The sequence below is a fragment of the Acromyrmex echinatior genome, chromosome 13 (assembly GCF_024713525.1).
Source record: "Acromyrmex echinatior isolate Ae372 chromosome 13, ASM2471352v2, whole genome shotgun sequence".
NCBI classification, from domain to species: Eukaryota; Metazoa; Arthropoda; class Insecta; order Hymenoptera; family Formicidae; genus Acromyrmex; species Acromyrmex echinatior.
Genome location: NC_141864.1, coordinates 7,076,094 through 7,089,695, shown reverse-complemented (window position 1 = coordinate 7,089,695; position 13,602 = coordinate 7,076,094). Strand labels below are relative to the sequence as shown.

General features: G+C 36.4%; 1 protein-coding gene and 1 long non-coding RNA gene across 8 annotated transcripts in view; one reads left to right on the top strand and one right to left on the bottom strand.

Annotated features, from left to right (window-relative positions):
* Positions 1-13,602, bottom strand: part of LOC105150915 (agrin) — a 717,341-nt gene that overhangs the window by 86,349 nt on the left and 617,390 nt on the right. The window lies entirely within an intron of this gene.
* The window catches only part of LOC147907594 (uncharacterized), an 81,208-nt gene continuing 72,435 nt past the window's right edge, over positions 4,830-13,602 (top strand). For both annotated transcript variants that reach the window (XR_015547161.1, XR_015547162.1), the window contains exon 1: positions 4,830-13,566. This is a non-coding gene — a long non-coding RNA (uncharacterized LOC147907594). The remainder of the gene's footprint in view (positions 13,567-13,602) is intronic.

The window sequence follows — 13,602 nt, the reverse complement described above, 5'->3', positions numbered from 1 at the left end:
TCAAATTTTTCTGCTAAATGGATTACTTCTGCGAACGATATTTAAGCCACTTTCATCTCTTCCAAGAATGATTTTTTCGCGGCGTTTCCGCGCCGGATAGAAATTTTTCAAAAAACCGTCAGCCAAGAAGAGTAACGGGATGCATCCGCGAATCTGCATTTCATTCCCCATCTTCCTGCGCGTCGTCACTCTTGCGTTTCTGTTCTGCATTCTTTCCCTAGTCGCGTTTTCTCGGGGAAGTGTTTGCGTGTAACAGCGACCTGGTTTCCTTTCACCCGTCTCGATTCACGAGAGGACGACGAAGGACCTCGCTCCGCGTACATACTCGTCTGCGTGACGGATCACGCGGTCGGATCGCTGACACGTGGAATATCACATTGTCATCCCTCTCGTATGAACGAACGCGACGTATCAATCCTTAGCTGCCGAAGTGGAATCTGATGTTCGCACATGCTAAAGCCTTTCAAAAAATAACGGGCAATCTCCCCGATCCTGAAAAATATAGATCGTTCATCGATCTCTTTCTAATAAAATCGTGTTGATTTATATTTGACATTAACGAGAGCAAATCGTATTATGTTTTTTTTTTACTTCAATTGACGCAATTTAAAAAAATGAAATTTCTCAGGAAAAAGGAAAAATTATATTCCAACTTGAAAAAAAGTTGATTTAAATAATATTGACAAAAATTTATTCTTAACGTGATAAAATGTCATTTTTATCTTTTTACAAACTTCAAAAATCCATCCTTTTTAAGTTGTGATGATTTTTTATGAAGTTAATTCTTTTGATGATTGAGATATAATGTTTATATTATATTTAACTTATTATAATAATTCAAAAATCACATTTTTTAGTTGTATCACAGTTGAAGTCAGGGAACGTTATAACATAGCTTATGTCAATTATATTATATAATATCTGTTACATTGTACTGCAGAGCATCTTTGTTTGGACATTCTGTTATTATTTGCGTCGTTATAATGCTAAATCTAAATGCGACTTGATTACTTTGATATGGCAGTGTGGCGGTTTTTTTGAAGGTAGATTTTCAGCTTTAAATCCTCTTACGTTGAATAAGAGAGTGCAGTCGGTGTTCCTAGTTGTGTCTTCGTTAAGGCCATCTTGGCTGGCCATCTTAGAGTGGAACGCGACTACTTGACCTTTTGTCGCTCTGAGCAAGTAATTCTCCACCAGGAGGCTCATCTTAACGAGCCATACGTTCTCTCTTATTTACAAGAGTCCCGAGCACTCAGACTCAGTCGTGAATGACCAAGATAGAAGAGCTTGCTTGAATTAATGATAGTGGTACAAACGATATTTCTCATCTCTTTCTTATATTTACAATTTCATGAAACTCGACTTTTTTTAATTCACTGAGATCTTATGAAATATTTTAAATTATTGCGTAATACATTACATAAAGAGGAACGATATGTTACTCAGAAAATTAAATCGTAAAATTATTAATTTAAAGACTCAACTCAGACGCGCTTAGAACCTCATTAGTAATTATAGTTTCACTTTTTAAGGGTCACAAAGTATCAGTTACAGTTTTATGATAAATACAATCGTTAAGAAGGAAAAGAAAAAAAAGTAAGAGGTGGAGAAAAAAGATAGTAACAATTTGAGGGAAGGTTTTATCTAGGACGAACTCGCCAAAAGTTCACGAGGAAAGTTCCTACCCTGTCGAAATCATGGTCCTTGAGAGAGATTATAAGTTTGGCTGGCTGTTGCCGGAGTACTGGATGTGAAGTATCCTTGAATTCGCGTCGTGACAAATTAGTGTTAGACTGAGCTTGCCGGCCGTCCTCTTCGCGTAGAACTCCGCGTGGGATCGCGAAAGAATTTAAATGGTAATCCGGGAATAAGTGCTCCGGGAATACGTAGGGGAATGAGATTTCCCGTGTTACCGCCCTCGTCAACACCTTCCCGAAGAAGTTGTAATTTCTCGTGTCGCTTTAAGCTTCGCCGCATTCGCGGGAACGCGCGAGCGCGTGAGGGATCGCGCTTTAAATTTTCCGCGTCATATCGACGTGAATTACAGTTACGATTATTTATGCACGAAACGCGGAATTTTGGAAACGCGGAACACGCGAAAATTTATTTTCGGTGCCGCACATATCAGTCAGTAAAGTGCGGGCTATCGATCAGCAAGTTGGACGCCGTGCTCGTGAAATGCAATAAGTAAGGCAGACGAATTGAAACAAATTTAATAAGAGCAGTGGTTAAAGGGTGTAGTGGGGGACCTCCCTTGGATAGTTCAAAACTCGATATTAGCTCGCCGCATAGCAACTTTTGAACGTACCAAACCGCAGCTATCTGAATTATACATTATAATCCTGTGTAAGCAAGAAGTCCAACGCGAAATTTGCAGCTTCCATGCCCTGTTCTCGATCGATATTCTAGTAGTCAATTTTTTAGTCAATTTAAAAAATAAAAATATAGGGAGGTCAATTAACAGAAAAAAGATGTTGCAGAAAAATATATCAAGCAACGGATCTGTTTTACATTTCCTGCATCTTTAGACAAATCTGGATTTATAATTATTATTTAGTAAGAATTATTTATAGGTACATGTAGAACAAATAGATACATCGAATAGCGCTAATAAAATAATTTGAATATACGAATATAATCTCTGACTATTAATTAGCTGTTAATATATTTAGAATGTGAGAGACATATTCTCTACGCAATAATCATAATATTCCAATATTAATCATTCATTGAGTTTAATATTGCGAATCCGATAATTTCGAGTCTGTGGTAAATATATGAATATCTGGATAAAGGATATAGTATTCCAACGTGCGCATATTTGCCGTAGCGCAGGTTTTCGATACGCTGCCACAATATGGATTCGGAAAGAATGGAAATTTGATTTTTCTTGTGTTCAAAATTGCAAGCCAAGAATTTGCCGTGTAGCTTGCAGCATCTCGAAATATATATTTCCAAGTGTAATCCGGATTCGTGTGAGCATACTTGCAGATTAAAATCTATATGGACCAACACTCGAGACCTAATTTACGCCGTTAAATTATGCCGCGTTATTGTTGTCAATTATGTTTTACATGCGCCGCGAATGGAGATGAGTTGGATGGTCGTTATTAACGGTCGGATTTCACGTAATACCAGCGCGTCAATCTGCATTACGTCGACGAATTGCGGTGTTACCAAACGAAAGGGATCGATTCGCGTCTCGATTTGCAATCATTCATCCGTGCCAATAAATCGCTTAGTTGCATCTGTTTCTTTAACAAATTTGCGTCACAAGATATGTAAGAATTTCGCTTACTTTCAAATTTCAAATTTCTCATTTAAAATATTGCGATAAGAAATTGCTCCGAGATTGAATCATATTGAAGTAGAAGATAAATAATCCATAAGCGGTTTAATGTTACATGTTTGCAAAAATTCGTGAAGAGTCGTTAGATATTACTAGAATTTATAATAAAACTTTTTAGTTATATGTTATTATAATGTTACCTTGCATTACAGCGTATTCCTTTGCGATCAATATTGAATAAATGCTTTAATATTTAATATACAGGCATATAACTTTTAGTTTTTATTAAAATCAGAATCGTCAGAACAGATGCTTCTGATTTTGATGAAAATTATTAGAATAGGCCGTTTTAAATCATTAAAATCACTTGAGCACAAACTTTCAGAAACAACAGATTCTCCATAAATTTCAGTATAATCCTCATGACTTCAACATCACTCTTCTTCTAGTTAACAAAGTTAACAAATAAATAACAAAGAATAGCGAAGATATTTTATCGGGTTTCATAAAAGCAAAATTAAATTTTATAACTAAGGAATATAATTGGTGTGAAGGCGTCAACATTATAATAAACATGTAACTAAAAAATTTTACAATGAATTCTAATAACATTTAACGGATTCCACAAACTTTTGCATACCTAAAATATATAAATTACCTGTGTAACATCCACGATTATTATTATTATTCTTATTATGCGAAATAGCGGTAACACGTAACTTGTATTGTATAATCATTCCGCGGATGAATAACGCATTAGCAATAATAGCGTTTCGCAGGTAAAAATGCGTGGGTGATCCTCGTAGGACAAAAAAGGGGCGGACTCCTTCCGGAATGACGTCCACCTCATTTTCATGTAGCTCTTAGTCATCCCGAGTCGAACAAGGGACCGGAGATCCCTGGCGACGGATTGTCTCTCTCCCTTTCATTTCCCCACGTCATTATTTTCTCATACATACAATTAGCGTGGGACTGTCCGCAAATTAGTAGCGTAACGTTTTACGACCCGAAGAGACGACAGTCGTCGGTCGCGCAGATGTTCGCTCGCCCGGAAGACGCTTTGTCTCCTTCGTATTCAACCTCGTATATTTGCACGAAGGTGTCTTCAATTACACGTTTCTCCTTAATGCAAAAGGATTGCCTGACGCGTCATTTCCGAGACAAAACTAATTTTACACCGTTACTTTTGAAATCTCTAAAGCGCTTGACATACAGAAAAACGTAAGACAGTGAGACGTAAGCAATAAGCGAATAGTAATCGTAAAGCAGCATCTACAATGAGATTTTTAAGGCGTAAGACTTACACTGAAAGAAAAGATTGGCTGCTGCAGCAAATTAGATGGTAAAATATGGCATAGCATTTTTAATTTAATTGCAACAGCCAATTTTTAGTTGCTGCAACCAATTGTTGGTTGTGTTAGCCTATCTGCAATGTCAGTATAGGATTTCGATTGGCTAACGTAATCAAAAATAGGTTGCTACAACCAATTAAAAATGCTATGCCGTATTTAACCATCTAATTTGCAGCAACCAATTTTTCTTTTCTTTCAGTGAAGGATAAAAAAATAAAATTTAAGTTTCAAGCCGTAAAAGATTGACCATTCATAATCGAATATGAGGATAATATTCGATTATGATTGATTAATTTCTCATGTATTAATAGTAATCGTAAATCTACAATCAGATTTTTATGACGTAAGACTTAAGACTTTAAATTTTAGTAACTTTTATATCTTAAAATCTCATTGTAGGTGCAACTTAAGACATAAAAATTAGCCAATCAGAACTCAACATTTTTGACAATTCTTCACTGTGATTGGCTAATTCTTACGCCTTATAGTTACTGTTAAAATATGTACGTAATGTGCGGCAATTCTTACAGTCGCAATTAGATTATTATATGAATAAAATTTTTCGATTTTAGTGAATCGTCCGCAAATTAAGATTGTAAATTTCACACGCGTCTTATCGTCTGTACCCGCCTTTTCGTCCGTAGATATTGTATCATTCGCGTTTTTGTCCTGAAAAGATGAATGATTTCGGTATCGTCGATGCACCACGTGCGAGTCACTTCCTATTACAGTTTCATGGTGCACGCACATCGGCGCGATCACCCTTATTAGCGTTTATGGCATTTGGTTGTGCGATAAATTAGTGTTATTAGACATCGTCTAATATACCTACCGGAAGCTTTGTCATCCCGCAACAGGTGGTTACATCGAAACACGACTATCACGCGCGCGAGACGCAATTTACGCCGAAGAAAAGATGGCTGCAGCCGCGTAGCTACAATTAAATCTTTTTCCTTATTCTTGTGTTTATTCCGATAAATATTTAATCAATATCACAATAACTGACGCCAGTATAACAGGCTCATCTGTTATAATAATAAACCTGTACAAAAAAGAAAGGAAATCTTTTATTGTAACACAGATTTCTGTTGCACTGATTAATCCTGCCGAGCTGATGATCTATTGGACTCGCAAAATTATGAGCATCTTTTTGTTAAAAATGTCAGTTTAATTTTTTGTTTAATTTTTTTAACATTATATCCTATATCTGCAAATTTGGATTATTCTTTATTAAAATATACTTTCCCTTAAACACAAATTAACAGTAACATTACATTGATGTTTAATTGGTGTTTAAGTTAGTATTCTTTTTTTTTACACTATCATGCCATTTTGATTCCTGCAATTGAAATGGAAATTAATTAGTGTCTTTTAATTAACATAAATTAAATAGGTCTTGTCCAGTGGATTTTATAGACTCAGCAGAGAATGAATTTGCTTCAAACATTGAACTAAAATATATTTACCATTTCCGTTGTTTCAATTAGGGTATTCCTATGTCACCGTGATCGGTCTATTTTCAGTCGCGGACCCATAATCATCAATCATTGATATCTGTCAATTATATTACACTAATGGTCTCCGTAATAACCGGGCATGTACCTAGCGATTCTCTCTCTAATATATCACATGTAGTTCTATTAAATGACTGTTAGAGATTAATTTTACTAAGTCAAAGAGACTCATGAAATCGATTATTAAGGAAATCTCTCGCATATTGATAATTAACGCTAACTCGTATTCAATTCAGGCACATGTTTATCTTGAACAATCCCTTGAGCGCCGAAGATACCTTCGAATCTTACTTTCCAACAAGTAATTTAATTCTCTCTGCTCTATAAAATGTAATTACAATTTGATTTTATTATGTTCGTAATCTCCTTGCGGAAACGACTCCTTCATCTTCGTAATTGTTATCAAAGTGATCAAGAAGCAGAACGTTTTCGGAGCGGCATCTAATTATGCGGCAGGTTCGTAAACGATAATCCAATAGGCACAGTCAAATTTGTCGAGATCAATGTATTCCTAGGTTGCTTGTTTTAACGGCGACTGTCTGCCTCCTGTGTTGCTGGATCAACGGTATATCAAGTGAGTCGCGGTTGTTGTTGCGCGTTCACTCTGTTTACCACGAATTTCGCCTTTGTCAGTTATCCCTTCAGGCTTCGAATGTGACCACGTACCGTGCCGAGTGATGCTTTCGATTGACGAACCCGAACGTTGTTTGCCAGTTTGATATATATATATACAGCCTGCGAGTAGGGTCGCCACAAACAGAAAAATTTACGAAACTCAGAGATCCGAGATGTGGAAGACATCGAAAGTTATTAACAGAGTAAATATTCAAAGTATATCAAATGTATAATCCTAAATAAAAAGATGTGATGACATCAAAATGACGTTAAAAAATAATGATCTGAATTTTTTGGGGCTGATGCTAAAATCTGTAAAACAGTTATTGACACTCTCTGATTCTGGTAGATTGATCATTTAATTTATAGGTTAATTAAAAGGAATTAATTAATTTTAAAGAATCAAAACAATATTTTTACAAATGAATATTAATTCTGATTGTAAATAAAGAATGAAAATTATACCATTCTTGAAAAAAAATAGCAGAATTTTTATTCTTTAGAGTGAGACTTTACTCCAAAAAATTTAGAAAATAAGATGAATGATTCAAATTTGCAGATATAACATTTAAAAAATGAATTATTTGACAGTCTGGCAAAGAAATTCATTTTATAATTGAGTGAGTCTAATATACGATTTATTTTAACATTATTTTACACTGCTAAATTCATAATATCAAATAATATTCAATTTGAGTTATTTTTCATCATTTCTAATATAAGTCGCTGCTGCTTTTACTCAATATATTTTAATTTAATTTAAAAAATGAAGTTAAACTATATATATTTAATTCAAGGAAATATATTAAATTTGAATCAAATTATTTTTTATATTTTTTAATTAAGTATATTAATACGAAAATTGTTTATTTTGAAACTACATAGAAATGGCTTGATTAACATTTTGATACGGAAGTTAAAAATAACAAAATGTTATTTAACTCAAGGATTGCTCCTTTGATATTTAACGGTGTGATGTTATCGCGACCTGTTATTTTACTTGAGGTAGAACTGATTCAATTACATTCCGCACCTCTAATCGTGGAATACGTTATTTTCGCTGTGTCTTTGATTGCCACGATTAAATCGCAACAGAGACTTCGATTCTCGGTCGCGCGATTTCACCTTCCAGTAGATTCGCCATTCGTTTCCGCGCAAACGGCGATTCTGTGAGTGTAAAACGCTGCGCGCCGACGATCCATGTTTATCGAATCGATTTCTGCCCGCGGTACTTTGTGCGTTAACACGCGAGTAACTTCTCTCCGCATAATGTGTATTTATGTTAACGGCCACGGCCATGGGCAGTATATCGTGATGTTATATATTCAACGAATCGTACGTAAATGCGTGCCATACACACTGTGCGCTCGATCATTCGTATGCGTAGCGCGATTCACGGTTTTCGCGCGTCAAGCAGACTTCGTTTACGCGCAACAATTCGATTTTCCAAATGGAAGCTCCGACCCTTCATTTACTCTCCCTTTTTTTTGGTTATTTAATACCGCGGAAATTAACCCAATTGCGATCCAAGGTAAATCTGGCTTTTACAAGGAAGATTGTCACCATAAAAGTAAAATTACTTGTAATTACACTGAGGAAAAAATTTAATTTCACTTTTATGGTTACAATTCTTGAATAAATTTTAATAAATACTTCTTGAATAGTCCTAGCGAAATATTTCCTAAATGCAAACACAATTTATTACACAATTTATTAGATGCAAGAATCATTAGTTTGATTTAACTATGGTATTATGTCTTTTATTTATCTAAATATATATTTATTGTAAATAAATATTCCGATAGGGGACTATTCAAAGAAATATCTATTAAAATTTAATAAATTTGTTCTTTGTGTAATTTGATGATTATTTAGGAAAAGTTATAAAAATCTAAAGCTCCACATTGTAAATCCAAATTAATTGGAAAAAGGAAACTATCGGATGGATCAAATAGCAGAGCCGCGGTTCCAATGCTAACAAAGATTTCCGCGAATAGCCGTGAATATCAAAAATATAGCGGAGTATATACCCGGCTATCCGTCTATTCGCGGAAAGCGCGCGATATGCAATAACGCTGTTTGAAATATTTACACGGTATCATCCGGCAAATTACACGTCATACAAATATGTCATGCGTACGGATGACGATTTGTTTACAGTTGTAAAGAACTGTTTGCTCTCAACGGCTGGATAACGTAGAACTGTATTTTTTTTTTATGATGCTCCGGCTGAAAGAGAGATTGTAGTGTCGAGTGGTGGTTTCATTCATTCCAAAAAATTTTACGCCGATATTTTTGCCGAGTTATTTTTCAAAAGGTACTGCGACCAGATTTACGAAATTATGAGCGCGCAATTTCAAGTAAAATACAGTGTACAAGTAATTATCATTAAATCTAGAGATTTTCCTCAGCGCTTTCGGGCGTCGAAATAATACGAAATGTGCGTACATTCGTATCGTTTATTCGCACTTTGCCTGGCGTTTACCGAATGACCCGTGCCGATGTAAACGCGTTTCGGCGCACCCGATAGGTAATAGGAACCAGGCTGCGAATCGTGTATACCTAAATTGAACGGGAAATTTAGTGGCCTGTTCCGTGAATCTCGGGTATCCTCATCGAAGCATGGGAAAGCCGTCCGTACCCTCCACCCTCCTTTCGATCGTGAAAGCCGAAACCCTCGTCGAATTTCCCGTTTCGCGAGTTCGCTCGAAAATCGCGAAAACTCACCAATGTTGAGTGCCAATCAAGTGAGAAGGGGGAGGGGGAGGGGGACTCGAAACTGTCTGCGAACTGATGCCAAACCAATCGGAGTGTCGAATCGCGTCGCGACCAACGCAGGTACCCTTTATCGTTACTTTTTCACGATGTGCCATTTCGACCATTGACTCTTGTCACTCCTTCCTGCACAGTGCACATGCCATCGACTCGTCATTCTTCTCTGTGGTACCGTCGGCTTGCCATTCCTCCCTTTTCTGTTACCAGCTATTGATTATTCTTTCATATCGCTTCATCGGTTGATGTTTATTCATTTTGCTGTCATTTATCGTGGTTAACGGACGAGTAAAGAAAATAATCAACTCATATAAGCGAGAAAAATTATATTCGGTCAAAGCGAGTTTTGGTCTCTAATAATATTTTTGTGTGATTTTTACTTACAAAGTTCAATTCAAGCAAACTGTACGCCGATTATATTGTTTGACTTGGATTTTAGATTACGAACGGGTGAATCTTGCAGATATTTTGTTGCTGAAAATGAATTCGTAAATAAAATCGCTCTATCATCATGTTTTTAAGACACTTTAGTTCAAAGATACTCAAAATACTATTTCTGACACTTTTAGATTCAATCCTTTCAATTCTTTCACGTGACATTGATAGAGCAATTTTTTTCATTCATTCTCAAAAATTCATTCTCAGCGATAAAAATAATATTCTTTCTTTAAACAAAATAAAAAGTTTTTTTAAACGTGGTCACATTACAAGTTATGAAAATTTGATAAAATCCCGTGATTACCGTCGTACTTCTCAGTGTGTTCTTATAGACACAAGGATACAAGAATATAATGTATAATTACCTTCATTTAAATTTTCCCTCTGGGAAGGCGCTTTATTATGTGGGATATGTAACTGATGTACAAAATGCGGCGTTATGTAATTGCGGTTAACACACACGCTCTGCGGTGCGGCGCGCGAGGCCTGAGGTATAAAACCAGCACCGCACTCTAATCAACTCAGGCAAGTTAATCGGCTTGTAACGGCTTTATACGGTACGGACATATACGGTATACTTTAAATAAGGTATGCCTGCGCCTGTTAACCGAGCTAAATGCAGACGGATAGTTCGCAGCGCGCGCGCGAACCCTAGAATCCCCTTTGCAATTTTCGCCGCTCTCCGCGGAATGAAATTTTCGCGGGACAAAGTGAATGCTGGAGGGGAATGAGTTAATTGCGAATAGTTTAATAATGCAAGCTGCCCGGCTGAGCGTTCATAATAGAACGCTCACGCAGTGGTCACCGTTGCGTATTGTTCGGTCAATTGTCATTCAGCCGTGTAATTAGCAACGGCATTATTGTAGCCTTTGATTGTATTGTAATAAAATATCTCTCTGGGAGAGAGAGAGGGCAGAGAGAGAGAGAGAGAGAGAGAGAGAGAGTTTATATATGTGTGACTTTTTCAAGCTCTCTCTGGCAACACGTAACTCGAATCCCTTTTTTAAAAAACAAAGTTGTGCAAATTGATATTCAACATCGTAATAATGCAGGCTTTCATTTATCAAAATATTATAAATTAAAAAATGAAATTTTATCCCGTAATATAGTATAAATTATTTTCAAATAATTTGAACATTTTATTCCTATGAAGTTGTCCTATGAGTTTAGAAAGAGTGGAGTAGCTTTAATTGTATCAATCGCTCTCTCTCTCTCTCTCTCTCTCTCTCTCTCTCTCTAAAGTTTTTTAAGTTTTTTAAAAGGGATGCTGATATAATTAAATTCTTTTTGAAGGTTATAGCACACAAAATGCATAACATAGCATAAGAAAGACCATGTAGATTAATAAAAATTCAGTATAAAATCGCCATATTGATTTACATAAACATGTTCATTGATCCAGATAATTTTCTGCTAGCTATGCTATTCTTATACATTTTGTGTGTTATAGCTTTAATAGAGCACAGATACTAAGATCAAGAAATATGCGATCTATACCTATGCATCTAAATTTGAACAGTGAATTAGCCTTTAAAAGGAATTGAATCATATCAGCATCTTTCCTCAACCTTAGTATATCTTTTCAATTTAATATTTGAAAGAAAGCAAGAGCGACAGAGAGAGAGAGAGAGAGAGAGAGAGAGAGAGAGAGAGAGAGAGAGAGAGAGAGAGAGAGAGAGAGAGAGAAAGAGAGAGATATGATTTAAGCTAATGATTAAGCCTCACTCTTTTAAAATTAAGTAACCCCATAGGAATGCGCAGTCTTATGGTATCCATATTCAAATCATCTAAAAGTAATTAATGCTGTAAATAAAATTTCTTTTATTATATGAGAAATAAAAGGTTTTTGCAGATAACAAGTACAAAGTCATAAGACATTCGCGAAAGAACTATGATGCAACAAGGATCGCCATTGCAATTCATTAAAAAGACTTGGCAAGGTTCTCTTCGTGACATGCACGTTTCACGAGGAAGTAAACGAACGAGAGTAAAATATAAAGTGCGGACGCGATGTCGTTACATCAGCCTACTATCGCGCTATACTGAGTAACGAAGTTCGCTGAGTAATGTCGTTTCATCGGTCGATGGGATCATTGGCTCTTCGATATCTGACTGTTGGCTGGCTGGTCCTGCGAACAAGATTACCGGCAGCATGAGTAGACGGGGAACGGGAGATCGGAGTCGAGAAGGATAACGCAGTGACGAAGGGGGTAATGCGAGCATCCGCGTCTGGTCAACTAAATCCTATACAGTCGTTAACCCTGCGCGTTCACGTCTCTGTGCCACGGAATCTCCCTTAATCTGCCCCTGGAACGTTTACACCGGTGGTTAAAGCCCGAACTTAAAATCTCGAGAGGGGTGGGACGTACGGGATGTGCTGTCGCGGACAGCAAATCCCAGCGTACTGCCTTATATCACGTTTTACGAGGAGGGGTAAGCGTGTACGTAATGCAAATGTAAAAAATATTACGGTGGCCGTTCATAAATTACACCGCGTTGTTAGGTCTAGATCTTTATAATACTCTTTTAATGTACGTGGCTGGAAAAATGTACTATCGTACTATTTAGCGTAATGTGATACATTTTTCACAGGCATTTTCCCGTTAGAAAGCCAAAGGATATGTTAATAATTTTCAGCAAAATGAAATGTAAGGAACAAGTACATTTTATTCATTCACACTGTATATTGTTCATCTCATTCGATCTACTTTTTTGTCTTTTTACACGGAAAGAATGGTTTTGCTAAAATATCTGAAAATTTAGTTAGACACAGATTTGAAAATAATTTTGTTGAATCATCAAAATAGTTACGTAGATCGCAAACATTGACAATGCTGTAAAAAGTTTTAACACACAACATTCAGCAACCAGTTTGAACATCTTGCACAATTATTTTTTAGATACTTTGGCAAATTATTCTTTTCGTATATATACTTTTTATATTTTTTTCTCTTTAAAAAATAATCCTACATAAAAAGAAACAAAACTTTTGCTATGCTTAAGTTGGTTGCTAGAATTTTTTACAGCATTGTTCATTACGCTTTAGTGTCCTACATAATTATTTTGATGGTTCAAGAAAATTATTTTCAGATCTTTAGTTAAATTTTTAGATACTTCAGCAGATTCGTTTTCTTCTAAAGATTCAAATAAATAGCACTGTCTACTCTTATACCTCCCGTCAATTATATGTTCGTAAGATCAATACAAATGACTCGGTCGATTAAATTTTACGAAATTATCCTCGTCCCTAGTTTCAGAAATGCGGTCACCAGTCGAGCAGTGCCGGTCTGATTAACCAAAATAGACCGCTTACGTTCTACGAGAAAGCTGTAACTGCACGCAGCCGGAAGCAGAACGGAAGTCTCCAACGCGGATATCCTGCGTGGTCCGGCCGACGCAGATTTATTCGCGTGTATTCCGCCGCACGGTCGATTCGATGACACGGCCGATCGGCCGTGCACACGTCCGAGAATCTGTGCAAGCGCATTTCGGCAAAGGCACGAACACGCGATCGTTCAGTCTGATCGGAAAATGAAATTTACTGTTCACGATATATCAAGGAAATTCGGCGATGGAACGAGACGTCGTAAGTATTGTTTGATGCTCGCTTCAAACTCGCATT